The 16,614-nt window shown below is 39.2% G+C and overlaps 1 protein-coding gene across 1 annotated transcript in view; it reads right to left on the reverse strand.

Annotated features, from left to right (window-relative positions):
* Positions 1–16,614, reverse strand: part of LPA (lipoprotein(a)) — a 213,677-nt gene that overhangs the window by 59,695 nt on the left and 137,368 nt on the right.

Consider the following 16,614-nt stretch of genomic DNA (forward strand, 5'->3'; position numbering starts at 1 on the left):
TCTCTACAGGAGTTAAGACTCTCGCTCAGGGCAATCTTAGCAGATGTGTGGCTCAGTATCTGCTTCTGAAGCCAGGAGACAGAATCCCTGAGTTTATCATTTTCTTTCATCACTTTCTCCAGTGAACTTAGGACCAACCAACTTCATTATGCTCCTTGGTTCTCCACATATAGTCAAAGGTATTATGCATAGAGTCACTAAACTCCTTCCCTCATGAGTGGTGAATCAGGAGTGTCAAATGCATTTATTTTGCCTAACTCTTTAAATGGTTCATGCCAAGGACTATCAGTGTTCTCCATACTATTAGAAGCAGAGTGCTTTGCATTTTTGGGTCTAATCGTATTAAGCAGTCATATCCAGAAATCCCAAAACCAATGAAAGAACTCCATCCTTAATATTCTGTTCCTCCAGAACCACTCCTGGTTCTAAAATCTATATTACTCAGGGTTCTCTAGAGGGATAGAACTAATAGGATACACACACACACACACACACACACACACACAAAGGGGACCTTATTAAGTAGTATCAACTCACAAGATTACATGGTCCCATAATAGGCCATCTGCAACCTGAGAAGCAAGGAAGCCATTCTGAGTCCCAAAGCTGAAGAACTTGGAGTCTGATGTTCAAGGGTAGAAAGCATCCAGCACAAGAGAAAGACGTAGGCTGGGAGGCTAGGCCAGTCTAGCCTTTTTACATTTTTCTGTCTGCTTTGTATTCTGGCCATGCTGCCAACTGATTAGATGGTGCCCACCCAGATTAAGGGTGGGTCTGCCTTCCCAGCCCACTTACTAAATGTTAATCTCCTTTGGCAACAACCTCACAGACACACCCAGGATCAATATTTTGCATCCTTCAATCCAATCAAGTTGACAATCCGTATTAACCATCACATAAACAATAGTAATATACTCAAATATGTATCTTAAGGATGGTTGTTCTTTATACTACCTCATTGAGGTTCTCTGAATTTCCTGAGTTTGTGTGTCGACCTCTCTAGTTAGACTGGGTAAATTTTCATGGACAATATCCTCAAATATGTTTTCCTCATTGCTTGCTCTCTCTCCCTTTCAGGGACACCAATGAGTCATAGATTTGGTCTCTTTACATAATCCCATATTTCTCAGAGGCTTTGTTCATTTTTTAAAATTCTTTTTCTTTATTTTTGTCTGATTATGTTAATTTGAAGAAACAGTACTCAAGGTCTGAGATTCTTTCCTTAACTACTTTTATTATACTAATATTTCTGATTGTGCTATGACATTCAATAGTGAGGTTTTTTTTAGCTCTACAAGAGAGGGTTGGTTCTTTCTTCAAATGGCTTGTCTTTCATCTCTTGAATCATTTTACTTCATTCCTTAGATTACTTGAAAGAGGTTTCAATTTTCTCCTGAATCTCAATGCTCTTTGTTGCCACCCAGATTCTGAATTCCATGTCTGTCATTTCAGTCATTTCCTTCTGGTTAGGAGCCATTGCTGGAGAGCTAGTGTGGTCATTTGGAGATAAGGAGACAGTTTGGCTTGCAGAGTTGCCGAATTCTTGCGCTGCTTCTTTCTCATTTGTGTGACCTGATGTTCCTTTATCTATGATATAAGTTGACTTCATTTCTGGATGTTTTCAGAGGGCCAAGGTGGTGTACAATGTCTTTATTCGTGGTTGAATTCTTGTCCATGGTTTTACGGGGGGGGGGTATATTAGCAAAGTATTTTGGATTTTGAAGATTTTGATTTTGCAAACTAACAGGTAGGCTCTTCTTCAGCCACATGGCTCCTCTGTATTTCCTCACAATTGCTTCTCTCCCACTTGAGTTCCAGCTGCAGATCTCAGCTTAGCATTCTTTGGCTGTGTACCGCAGCCCTGGGGCAACCTCAGGCTTTGTTTTGGCTCCATAGCTTGGGAGACGCAGGGGCAGGGGCATCAGGGTGCTTGCAGGGAAAACACACTAAACTTTTTTTTCCATAGGGTGGCTGGGGCCTGCTGGTGTGTGAATAAAGCACTCAGGATCTTTGTTTCTTCCCCAGTCCACAGACAGCAAGGGCAGTACCACTGCAGTGGCAGTGGCAGATGGGCTTTCAGTCGCCTCTGGGAGCTCCACCCCACAGAAACATAGAGAGCTGCCAGTGGAAATGTTCAGCTGAGTATGAGGTGCCTGTACTGTGTGCCCAAACCAGGAAACCTGCCTGGTGAAGAGTAACAGGTGGGAGCTCACAGGGAAGAGAGACTGGAATTCTTTCCATATAACCCCTGCTGTGTGCTGGAGGCATCAGGGAAGTGACCAGGTCCCTTTGTTCCTTCTGCAGCCCAAGGGCAGTAAGGGCGGTATTGCTGCAGCTGAAATGGCAGAGGGGCTGTGGGTTGTCTCTGGGATTTCCTCCCCAGAGAAGCACAGAACACTGACTAAAGTGTTCAGGCAGGGCCAGGGTGGTTGTGCTCTGCCCATTGAGGAGTAGCCGGGGCAGGCACCAGTGCAGAAAACAGTGTGCCCACTTTTCCGTAAGGCAGCTATACTGTGCTGGAGGTCCGTGAGAGTCCTGAAGCTCCTCGCTCCCTCCTGAGCCTGCACTTTAATCTCAAGAGTTTGAGATACACAGTGGTAAGGAAGAAAGTAACAATGGGTACAGCTAATGAAACCCAGGAAGACAAGTCAATGCATAGAAATAATTCCAACCTGAATAAATATTTTTAAAAATCATATTTATAGAGGTTTGCAGTGATACTAAAAACAATATTACAAGTCGTTATTAAGAATAGAAGTACAATGTTTCTCGTCTTCTTTAACACCTGTGATGCAGGTGTTTGATAAGAATTCTACCTAATGGCTGCATTGCTCCTTGCCACCACTCCAGGAAGGTTTTATAGCACTCAGGCTCCTCAGGACACCTGGCAGAGCTTTGGCAGCTCTATTCCAAGCCTAGAGATTTCAGTTCCATCCTTGGCACAGAATGCTAGTGATTTTCACAGGGTGAGAGGCCAAAAGAGGCTATTAAAATGAAGACAGCCAAGCTTCCATGGAATTAGGCAACAGGACAACCTTGATCTCTTTGAGGGGTGAGGTGGGGGCCACAGGCAGATGGAGTGGATTAAAGAATGACTAGTAGAGTGGCAGCAGAAGACAAGCCTGGCTCTGAAGGCAGCAAGTCCTCCAGGGAATATGGGGTCAGGGGAGGTTCTGAAAGATGACACACTGCAGAGAGCGTGTGTTTGTATGTTGATGACAAGTATCAGTAGAAAGGCAGATGAACAGATTCTCATTCTCAGAAAGACCTGTCCTGACCTCCTGAGAGTACACAGAGCATGAGGGCAGGACAGGGAGGAGGACGCACTCTCATTGATTCATGCAAAGTCCTCGGCCAAAGTTTACCTGCTCTCCACCTCTGTGACTTTGTCCTTTCTCAATTTAAGATGCTCCAAGCTGGAAAAATGGATTATTGACCAGTAGTTGGCTGATGCAATTCTAAAGCTAATACACCAAAAAGCACTTGAGAGATGTATCAGAAGATCATAGAGAAATAGATACTTTAAGCTAATATCCATGTCTTCATCCTGCACTGTCTTCTTATTTGAACTCCCTTTTCCAGGAAGAGTTGTGCTTGGGTAAATTCTATAGCTCACAGTGTGACTTCAAAACACATAATAAATTCATAAACTGTTTCCTACAGTGAGTTAAGTTAAACTTTCTGAAGAGTGTTTTTGAAATGTAGGAGAGCAGACTACAATTGATATTCAAAAAGAGGAAACTTCCATTTAATTTCCCCTTTAACCAAGTTAACCCATAACTGTGTCGTGTTATTATGCTTCATAGCGCATCACTGCTGAGATCCCCTCTCCAGCTCATGACGCTAGGAAATATCCCAAAACAGAATCAATTTTTTGTCTTTTTAATTTGATAATTTTTCCCCAAGGCTTTTGTTTCTTTGATTCACCTCATATGGCAAGTGGTTTTAATAGGGTTTATTTGCTGGTGAAGAAACATTAAACACATCTTTTAATAGAAAAAATACTTTTATAGGCAAATGTAGTTGTATATTGCTAGTGAAGTAACTGGATTTTATTAATGGTGTGAGAATTTCTTCCTCACTGTGGTGTGTGAATGTGTATGCATATTTGCATATGTAAAAGAAATAGTAATTTGTGAAATGGAAGATGATTCTCCACTTCTGAGTATGGCTGTAAAATAAACTTGCTCTCCTCAGGCACTGAAGTACACTGGAAAGATGACACATCTACAGAAAGCATTCCTCTCCAAAAGAGCTTATAAGAGAATGTGCCCCCCAGGTTGGTTAAAACGTATGTTAATCCTATGGCAGAGAAGTTTGATTTAGCCTTTGGATGTAGCCCACTGAGTAAGTTCATAGTGATCTATGTCCCAGTTTTCATGGGCTGAAATATAATACTCATCCCCCTGCCCCCATCTACACACACACACACACACACACGTAGACACCAATTTCCCCCCAAAACCTCTTTGCTTAATCTTCTCCTGCTTTGTATTTTCTTTGATACTTTGTTGAATGGCTTCCACTAAGTTCAAATGTATTTTACTCTAAAGTCAATTTGTAAAATTTTATCTGGTAATTTATATATTAAATTGAAAGCATCTACACATTGCTTATATGAAGAACTACTATGAAAACGTATGGTTCCATTTACATGAAGTGTCCAAAATAGGCAAATCTATAAAAGCAGAAAAATACATTTGTGGTTGCCAGAAGCTGCAGACGCAGGGCAACAGCTAAGGAGAGTGGAGTCCCTTTTTGGTGTATGAAAATATTTTAACATTTATTGTGATGATGGCTGCACAACTCTGAATATATTTACATCCATTGGCTTGCATGCCGTAAATGGATGAATTAGACCTCAATAAAGCTGTTTAAGAAAAACCTATTAGTGAGACCAAGGACCCCCATTTTTCTAAGAGATGGTTTAATTTTTTGTGTGTTTTTTGTCTCCCCAGCTCCCCACTTTATACTTGGCCCTTTAGAATTGCAAATATGGCTTTTTACCTCCCCTTCATCTGACTCTCCCTACAGGGCAAGTCATCTAACTATGTGCTTCAAGATGGAACTCCTGAGTTCACAGTTGATTTATAAACCAAAGAATGTCCACTACAAAACTCTCACCCTCCAGAGACTTGTCTCAAGCGACAACATCCTGTTCACAAGGGCACCAGCAGGCACCAGCTGGTGGATAAGGTGCCAAAGCTAGCATGGACCCCTGAACCATTGCTTGCTTCCTTCCCTGCCTTTTAAAAGTACCACTTTCTGCTCCAAAAGTGAAGTGGTAAAACAGGACTCTTGTATTTCTTCCCCTAAGCTAGCGTTGGAAGTAAATCACTTTCTTTACACCAGACTTCTCTCTTCTTAATTAGATTCTGCAAGTGGCAAATAACTAACCTGCTCTTCCGTTACACTGGGATGTGTTTAGATTATTTTTTCAAAGGTTAGAACAAAGTTGAAAAAGTGAGAAGAGCCCTAGATTTCTTTTCTTGGAAATCTGGCTTAAATCCTGGTTCCTTTATTTCCTTGATTTGGGAATTTGGTCTCTGGGCAAATAACATCATTTTCCTAAGTCTAGATTTCCTTGTTTATAAAATTGGGATAAATATGCTATGCTATCTACACCATGAGCTAAATAAGCTACTGTTTGTAAAGAACTCACACTCACACTGACATGTACACACAGATATGTACGTATGTATACAAATGTGGGGACCTAACCCAAGCACTGAGTGAGTATTTGCTGAGTCACTATCTGCATACAGCATCTGGCAAATGGATGTGTGTAATTTCTCCAGGGATAAGAAGCAAACGTATACCTATGGAAAGCCTTATTCAGGCCATAACAAGCAGAGAAATGCTGAGTCCCACTCCATGAACGGGTCAAGGAGCAGAATATATTCAAAGAGATATTTCATTGTTTCAACTTGAAAGTGAGGGGAGCATGGCACCTGAACAGAGATGATATAAATTAATGAAACTGAGAACCAGGTGAAGAGCTTGACCATCCTTTGCGTAGTTAGCTACATTGCCTATTTTTTTCTTTCAACTAGACTGGCCATGATGTAGGCACACTCTTTTAGATTAGAAACACCACCCATTATGCCCATTCATTCCAGCACCCTGACAGTCTTCATGTGGAAATTAAACTTAGTTTTTTAAGAATTCCTCAATCTTATACAAGATTTTGAACTGGCGATTTTATGAATCAAAAATTAAATTAAATGAATTGCACATAAAGATATGGCATATGTATTTTTACTACATTGTGGGAGAAAAAATAATTATTACACAAAAACAACTATGTCTTACCTGATTTCAGAAATAACAGAAGTAGAAGAACCACTTCCTTATGTTCCATTCTGGGACTGGCCAGCAGTGCCCAGAAAGTGTGTCCCAATCCCAGGATGTTGTTGACTTACATGAGAGTAAACGCATCCACAAACCAGATAGTCGAATTAAGTTAATGATTCTCTCAGAGACCCATGCCACTGGCTCAGCAGAATTCAAACATTACCTGAATTTTTAAAAGCCCTTTTCTGAATCCAACCATCCCTCAGTCCCCTAAGAGTGGCCAGAGAAGAAGGACTCCACTGAGCTGACATTCCAGTTCAGTAAGTTGTAGGGACAGTTTTTTAAAAGAATCTGTAGGTAGGGGAGCACCAACCCATAACATACTGTAAGCCTACAGGGTTCTCTAGCCCAGTCCCTTCTAGAACCCTTCCCTGTCCACAACCAGTGATGGATTATTCCAAACGTTGTTCAGTTTCATTTGACCTAGTTTGAAAACCAAGTTCCAATAACGAATAACTATGGGAGCTTGGGGTGCTGTATTCGGTCTCTGAGTAGCTTTTCCACCTACCCAGGCCACAATCAATAATAATCACCATTGAACATCCTTGAAGCAATTCTTTTGAAATTACTTTGCATCAAAGATTGCACAAGAACTGCTTTAAGTAGAAGGACTGATGTCAGCAATCAAGGGTCCCACCAAGGGCTGCAGATAGCTCTCGACCTTCACATGGGAAGGCGTCATTGAGTTGTGACACTCTGGCAATCCTCTAGGACTCAACTTTCTGATAAGCAAATAAATGGAAAGGTGAAATTAGATAAAGACATTATTACCTCATGGGACAACTAAGCATTAGAGGTTAGTCTAAACATGCTCTTTTAGAATCTTTACTACACTACTAGCTACCATTTATTGTAGGTTTGTCTATCTGTGTCAGATACAAACAACACTATGAATTACCCACACCATGCTATAATCACCAGATTTTTCTCTGTTATTCCCATTACCATTTTATAGATCAGGACACTGAAATTTGCTTGCCCATAGTTATGTCAAAGGAAATTGGGAAAGCCAGGTTCCAATGCAAATATCTCAAATGATTACTTTTTTTTTTTTTGAGTCAGTCTCACTCTGTCTCCCACTGTGGAACATAGTGGCACAATCTCAGCTCGCTGCAACCTTCATCTATGGGTTTCAAGCGATTCTCCTGCTTCGTCTTTCCAAGTAGCTGGGATTACAGGTGTGGACCACCACGCCTGGCTATTTTTTTGTATTTTTAGTAGAGATGGGGTTTCACCATCTTGGCCAAGCTGGTCTCAAACTCCTGATTTCAAGCAATCCCCCCACCTCAGCCTCCCAAACTGTGGGGATTATAGGCATGAGCCACCGTGCCTGGCCTCAAGTGATTACTTTCAACCACTGCACTACAATTTACTACTGGGAGGAAAGAATAATAATAATAGTAATGGCTATAATTTATTGATTAATGGCTATATGCTTGGCATTGTACTCACTTTTGAAGTTTTAATTTATAATTGACACATAGTAATTGTACGTATTTATGGGGTACAGTGTGATGTTTCAATGCATGGATACACTGTATAAGGATCAAATCAGGGTGATTAGCATACTCCTCACTTCAAACATTTTTTCTTTGTGGTGAGAAGATTCAAAATTCTCTCTTCTAGTTATCTTGAAATACACAACACATAATCATGAACTATAGTCACCCTAGTGTATAATAGAACACCAGAACTTATTCTTTCTATCTAACTAGAAATTTGTACACATTGACCAACCCCTTTTCATTCTCCTCTCCCTGACTACCCTGCTCACCCTCTGGTAACCACTATTCTACTGTCTAATTCTGTGAAATCAAGATTTTACTAAGTTTTATTGAGAAATAATAATTGCATATGTTCATGGAGTACACAGATATATTTCAATACAAATGATGTATAGAGATCAAAGAGGGGTAGTTAGCATATCAATCGATCACCTCAAACATTTATCACTCACTTGTGTTGGAAACACTCAATATCCTCTTTCTAGTTGCTTGAAACTATACAATATAATATTGTTAGCTAGACTCATCCTACAGCGGCATAAAACACTAGAACATATTTCTGACATCTAGGTGTAATTTTGTAGCCTTTAACAAATCTCTCCCTATTCCCCCTTTCCCCACCCTTTCAGACCTGGAACATCCTCCATATTACTTTTTAGTTCTTTGATATAAGCTTTTTTAGCTGCCATGTATTGTTACTGGCAGCAAATCCATATGGGTCTGCAGCAACCTCAATTCTTGCTTCCTTGGAAGAAAGATTTTAAGAGGCATGAGGCAAAAGGACAGCAGGAGTGACAGTTTATTTAAAAGCTTTAGAGCAGGAATGAAAGGAAGAAAAGCACACTCGGAAGAGGGCCAGGCAGCTGACTCAAAAGGCAAGTGGGGTGGCTGGCAAAATGGCCGAATAGGAACAGCTCCATTCTGCAGCTCCCAGCGAGATCAACACAGAAGGCAGATGATTTCTTCATTTCCAACTGAGGTACCCGGCTTATCTCATTGGGACTAGTTAGACAGTGCGTGCACCTCATGGAGGGTGAGCAGAAGCAGGCTGGGACATCGCCTCACCTGGGAAGCGCAAGGGGTCAGAGAACTCCCTCCCCTAGCCAAGGGAATCCATGAGGGTCTGTGCCGTGAGGAATGGTGCACTCTGGCACAGATACTATGCATTTCCCATGGTCTTCACAACCCACAGACCAGCAGATTCCCTTGGGTGCCTATGCCACCAGGGCCCTGGGTTTCAAGCACAAAACTGGATAGCCATTTGGGTAGACACTGAGCTAGCTGCAGGAGCTTTTTTTCCATACCCCAGTGGTGCCTGGAATGCCAGTGAGAGAGAACTGTTCACTCCCCTGGAAAGGGGACTGAAGCCAGGGAGCCGAGGGGTCCAGCTCAGTGGATCCCACCCCCATGGAGCCCAGCACCCTAAGATCTACTGGCTTGGAATTCTTGCTGCCAGCACAGCAGTCTGAGGTTGAACTGGGATGCTCCAGCTTGGTTGGGGGAGGGGTGTCCACTATTACTGAGCCTTGAGTAGGCGGTTTTCCCTTCACAGTGTAAACAATGCCCCTGGGAAGTTCAAAATGCCCCAATTAAAAGACACAGACTGTCAAAGTGGATAAAGAGTCAAGACCCATTGTGTGCTGTATTCAGGAGACCCATCTCATGTGCAAAGACACATGTAGGCTCAAAATAAAGGGATGGAGGAATATTTACCAAGCAAATAGAAAGCAAAAAAAAAAAAGGGGGGGGGTGGGTTGCAATCCTAGTCTCTGATAAAGAAACTTTATTTATTTTTTATTTATTTTTTATTTTTTTTTAAGGTAAATCTACATTTCTTTGGTTAGTTTTTATTGTACTGGTAAAGACCAAAGAATTGGTAATGTTCAACAAAATATGAAAATGCCAGTGACGTTAACAAAAAATATCTGGAAACCAAAGAATCTTGCTTACATCACAATCACAGCCAGGAAAATGCAGCTTATTTTACAGCCTGTCCCCAATGTGAAGAATATGTAGAAGCAACAGTAAATAAAAAAAGAAGTATAATACAGAAATGCCTAATATCAAAGAAATTCATGTAACAGAATACTGAACTTCAGTATTTCTAATACATGTATATACACATTCCTGCTAACTGTAGAATATTTCCTGCAAGTTATGGTCCCAGTTCCTCACCAATGGAAGACCTATCTTGTACTATTCAATTCATACTCTCCCTAATAACAGCACTATACTAGCAGGTTCATCATCAAGTGAAGGCTGTTTGCTAGATAACCAAAACCAAGATTGGAAAACTAAAAAGCTGGAGGGAGGGAAAACACAGCCTACAAAATGTTTACAAGATTAGCAGCAAATGATGAAGTAGTAACAAGAGGGGCAGAAAAATAGAAAGATTATCATCGGATTTGGGAATTCAAAGACAGCTCAGCAAAATACTAGCACATGGCTCATATAAGATGGAATAAGCCTGGAAATACACCCCCTCCCCAATATTTGAGAACATAGAATCTACAGAAAGAGAGTCCTAATGTATTGAACTTGGTTTCTCAATTGAAACAAAAGTCTTCAAGGAAGGAGAGATACATACAATTTAACAGGAATACGTATGAAGCAGTATCTTTAAAGAATGTAAATATATCAACCAAAAGTAAATTTGAGATTCAAATTTCCATTGCTAAAGTCTTTTCAGAGTCAGAACTACATAATTATTAAATAACTATTCAAAACAAAACAAAAAAACTTACTGGAAAGGAGAACAACTGGTTTGAGAAGAAAAACTTTTCATGATAGAGCAGAAATAACTGTCAAGGAAAATACTTAGAAAAAGGCGTATATAAAGAATGGCCTAGTTTTACTGCACACGTCTTTGCCATGCAGAAACAGCTAAATCCCATCTGACAGCTACTTTCCCTTTCGTGTACCTTGTCTTTAGAGAATAAAATATATCTGAGTTTGATATAGAGGAGACTAATTTTCACATTAAAAAATGATTTTCTTAAAAGCCTGGCCTTACAGTTTAAAAATTATACGATTAAAATCAAGATATTATTCCTATAAAAAGCCAAACTTTAATCCATTTAAATCATGAAACTTAAAACTTAACTTGAAGCAATTTCAATCATGAAACTTAAAACTCCAAATTACTATTGTGAATTAACACTTCTCCACTATTTATCTTGCAATTTTAAAAAACACTTCAGAAAGTAGCAAATTTGTAAAACAATAAATAATTCGTACCTATAGTATCCAAAATTAGTCATTGAATCTGTCACTCTTCCACTAGAAACCTTAGTGTCCCCACATGAGGAAAGCGCTTCATTATGTCCTGAGGAACAGTTGGTTATAGAAAGGCTACAAGGAGAAAAGGAACAGAAAGAAAATTCTGAACTTTCTACTGGATTGATGGACTCTGAAATGACTCCTACAATTGAGGGTTGTGTGAAAGATGTTTCATACCAAGGAGGCAAATCTATAAAGTTATCATCTGAGACAGAGTCATCATTTTCATCATCAGCAGACATAAGCAAGGCAGATGTGTCTTCCTCCCCAACACCTTCTTCAGACTTGCCTTCACATGACATGCTGCATAATTACCCTTCAGCTCTTAGTTCCTCTGCTGGAAACATCATGCCAACAACTTACATCTCAGTCACTCCAAAAATTGGCATGGGTAAACCAGCTATTACTAAGAGAAAATTTTCTCCTGGTAGACCTCGGTCCAAACAGGTAGGGTGATTTTAATGATATTGACAGAAAAGACATTGGAACAATTCTATAAAATCAGAAGGTATATGTGTAGTTTTGGTGTGGATGGCAACTTTTTCTGTCTTCAGATAGAACTTCAGTGTAATGTTGATTATGTGTTTCAGCCATTATTTTTTAAATGCTGTTAATCAAGAATGCCATTTATTAAATTTGAAGGGATCTTATTTGGAATTTCAACTCAGTTGGGCCATAAAGATGCAACGTATTGATAATAGTTTCTAATAGAAAGAACTTCAAAAATTCTTTTAGTTCTGTGCTGCAGTAAATATAGAGCCTAAAATACAGTATAGTTTTGGGTATACATAACTAACATCTATTATTTCCTTCTAATACATTTATTTATTGATATTATTCATTGTATATATTTTTAACTGGATAAACATCAACATTTATGACAGGAATTTTCCATGCTGGGGAATTTCTCATTTTGGTGTTTTTATTAATTGCTAACTCTTGTGGGATTTCTTTTTTCAAGTAGGACTTATTTCAATAGTTTCATGGAAAAAATCTTAGAATTGTACTATTGATTTTCAGTAAGTAAAGATAAATGTTCCTGTGTCTGCTTTACATCATGTACATTCTACCCTTTAAGAATGAGTTCCATTTCTTTTTAAGTGAGATAAAGAAACTTTAAATGAACAAAGATCAAAAGAGACAAACAAAGGCATTACATGATGGTAAAGGGATCAATGCAACATGAAGAGCTAACTATCCTAAATATATATGCAATACAGTAGCTCCCAGGTTCATAAAGCAAGTTCATGGAGACCTACAAAGAGACTTAGACTCCCACACAAAAAATAGTGGGAGACTTTAATACTCCACTGTCAATATTAGACAGATCAATGAGACAGAAAATTAACAAGGATATTCAGGACTTGAACTCAGCTCTGGACCAAGCCAACCTAATAGACATCTACAGAACTCTCCACCCCAAATCAACAGAATATATATTCTTCTCAGCACCACATTGCACTTATTCTGAAATAAACCAGATAACTGGAAGTAAAACACTCCTCAGCAAATGCAAAAGAATGGAAATCATAACAGTCTCTCAGACCACAGTGCAATCAAATTAGAACTCAGGATTAAGAAATTCACTCAAAACAGCACAACTACATAGAAACTGAACAACCTGCTCCTGAAAGACTACTGCGTAAATATTGCAATTAAGGCAGAAATAAATAAGTTCTTTGAAACCAATGAGAACAAAGACACAACGTACCAGAATCTCTGGGACACAGCTAAAGCAGTGTTTAGGGGGAAATTTATAGCACTAAATGCCCACAAGATAAAGAAACAGGATCTAAAGTCAACACCCTAACATCACAATTAAAAGAACTAGAGAAGCAAGAGCAAACAAATACAAAAGCTAGCAGAAGATAAGAAATAACTAAGATCAGAGCAGAACTGAAGAAGACAGAGACACGAAAAACCCTTCAAAAAATCAATGAATCCAGGAGTTGTTTTTTTGAAAAGATCAACAAAATAGATAGACTGGTAGCCAAACTAATGAACAAAAGAGAAAAGAATCCGATAGACACAATAAAGAATGATAAAGGAGATATCACCACTGATTCCACAGAAATACAAACTACCATCTAGGAATACTATAAACACCTCTACGCAAATAATCTAGAAAATCTAGAAGAAATAGATAAATTCCTAGACACATACACCCTCCCAAGTCTAAACCATGAAGAAGTTGAATTCCCTGAACTTGAATAACAAGTTCTGAAATCAAGGCAGCAATTAATAGCAACCAAAAAAAGTCCAGGACCAGATGGATTCAGAGACGAATTATATCAGAGGTACAAAGAGAAGCTGGTACCATTCCTCCTGAAATTCTTCCAAACAATAGAAAAAGAGGGACTCCTCCCTAACTCATTTTATGAGGCCAGCATCATTCTGATACCAAAACCTGGCAGAGACGCAACATAAAGAAAATTTCAGGCCAATATCCCTGATGAACATCTATGCAAAAATCCTCAATAAAATACTGGCAAACCGAATCCAGTAGCACATCAAAAAGCTTATCTACCATGATCAAGTCGGCTTCATCTCTGGGATGCAAGGCTGGTTCAACATACACAAATCAATAAGGGTAATTCATCACATAAACAGAAGCAATGACAAAAACCACATGATTATCTCAATAGATGTAGAAAAGGCCTTCAATAAAATTAAATACCCCTTCATGCTAAAAACTCTCAATAATCTTGGTATTGATGGAATGTACCTCAAAATAATAAGAGCTATTTATGACAAACCCACAGCCAATATCATACTGAATGGGCAAAAGCTGGAAGCATTCCCTTTGAAAACCAGCACAAGACAAGGATGCCTTCTCTCACCACTCCTATTCAACATAGTATTGGAAATTCTGGCCAGGGCAATCAGGCAAGAGAAAGAAATAAAGGGTATCAGATGGAAAAAGATGAAGTCAAATTGTCTCTGTTTGCAGATGACATGATTGTATATTTAGAAAACCCCATCATCTCAGCCCAAAATCTCCTTAAGCTGATAAGAAACTTCAGCAAAGTCTCAGGATACAAAATCAATGTGCAAAAATCACAAGCATTCCTATACACCAATAATAGACAAAGAGCCAAATCATGAGTGAATTCCCATTCACAATTGCTACAAAGAGAATAAAATACCTAGGAATACAACTTAAAGGGATGTTAAAGACCTCTTCAAGGAGAACTACAAACCACTGCTCAAGGAAATAAGAGAGGACACAAACAAATGGAAAAAAATTCCATGCTCATAGACAGGAAGAATCATTATGAAAATGGCCATATTCCCCAAAGTAATTTATAGATTCAATGTTATCCCCATCAAGCTACCATTGACTTTCTTCACATAATTAGAAAAAAACTACTTTAAATTTCATATGGAACCAAAAAGATCCCATATAGCCAAGACAAGCCTAAGCAAAAAAAAAAAAAAACAAAGCTGGAGGCATCACGCTTCCCAACTTCAAACTATACTACAAGGCTACAGTAACCAAAACAGCATGGTACTGGTACCAAAATAGATATATAGACCAATGAAACAGAACAGAGCCCTCAGAAATAACACCAAACATCTACAACCATCTGATCTTTGACAAACGTGACAAGAACAAGCAATGGAGAAAGGATTCCCTATTTAATAAATGGTGTTGGGAAAACTAGCTAGCCATATGCAGAAAATGGAAACTGGACCCCTTCCTTACACCTTATACAAAAATTAACTCAAGATGGATTAAAGACTTAAACATAAAACCTAAAACCATAAAAACCCTAGAAGAAAACCTAGACAATATGATTCAGGACATAGGCATGGGAGAAGACTTCATGACTAAAACACCAAAAGCAATAGCAACAAAAGCCAAAATTGACAAATGGGATCTAATTAAGCTAAAGAGCTTCTGCACAGCAAAAGAAACTATCATCAGAGTGAATAGGCAACCTACACAATGGGAGAAAATTTTTGCAATCTATCCATCTGACAAAGGGCTAATATCCAGAATCTACAAAGAACTTAAACAAATTTACAAGAAAAAAACAACTCCATCAAAAAGTGGGCGGTAAGAACAGACACTTCTCAAAAGAAGACATTTATGCAGCCAATACACATATGAAAAAAAGCTCATCATCACTGGTCATTAGAGAAATGCAAATGAAAACCACAATGAGATACCATCTCACGCCAGTTAGAATGGTGACCCTTACGAGGTCAGGAAACAACAGATGTTGAAGAGGATGTGGAGAAATACGAACACTTTTACACTGTTGGTGGGAGTATAAATTAGTTCAACCACTGTGGAAGACAGTGTGGCAATTCCTCAAGGATCTAGAACTAGAAATACCATTTGACCCAGCAATTCCATTATTAGGTATATACCCAAAGGATTATAAATCATTCTACTATAAAGACACACGCACACGTATGTTTACTGCAACACTGTTCACAACAGCAAATACTTGGAACCAACCCAAATGCCCATCAGTGATAGACTGGATAAAGAAAACATGGCACATATACACCATGGAATACTATGCAGCCATAAAAAGGGTGAGTTCACGTCCTTTGCAGGGACATAGCTGAAGCTGGAAACCATCATTCTCAGCCAACTAACACAAGAACAGAAAACCAAACACTGCATATTTTCACTGATAAGCGTGAGTTGAACAATGAGAACACATGGACATGGGGAAGGGAACATCACACACTGGGGCCTGTCAGGGGTTGAGGGGTTAGGGGAGGGATAGTATTAGGAGAAATACCTAATGTAGATGACAAGTTGATGGGTGCAGCAAACCACCATGGCACATGGATACCTATGTAACAAACCTGCATGTTCTGCACATGTATCCCAGAACTTAAAGTATAATAATTTTTTAAAAAAATTTTAAAAAAGAAAGGCAAGTGTGTGCGTTGACCTTTTGACTTGGGGTTTTATACGTTGGCATGCTTCCGGGGTCTTGTATCCCTTCTCCCCACTCACCCAACTCCTGATATCTTATCCAGAAGCTGTTTCAGGTGTTTTCCATCTATTGGGAGATGGCTTTTCACTGCTGCCAGCTGTGACCAATTATTACTTTACAAAGACTGGTAAAAACTGCCTGACCATCACCTAATGGTTGAAAACACTCCAGGTGTGTGTCTGGGGCGGTGGTAGGGGAAGGCACTGTTCTGCCCTGCCCATACCTTACTAGCTACCTACTGTAACACTGAGTGAGAACACTCACTGTTTACCTTTCTGTTCCTGGCTTACTTAACAAACCTTCCTTTAGTTTCATCCATGTTGCTGCAAAAGATAGGATCTCATTTTTTTAATGGTTGAATAGTATTTTATGGTATGTATATACCACATTTTCTTTATCCATTCATGTGTCATCAGACAACTAGATTGATTCCATGTCTTGGTTATTACGAATAGTGCTGCAGTAAACCTGAGGATGCAGAGGTCTCTTTGATATTTAACGATTTCCATTGCTTT

This window comes from Pan paniscus, chromosome 5, assembly GCF_029289425.2.
Source record: "Pan paniscus chromosome 5, NHGRI_mPanPan1-v2.0_pri, whole genome shotgun sequence".
Lineage (NCBI taxonomy): Eukaryota > Metazoa > Chordata > Mammalia > Primates > Hominidae > Pan > Pan paniscus.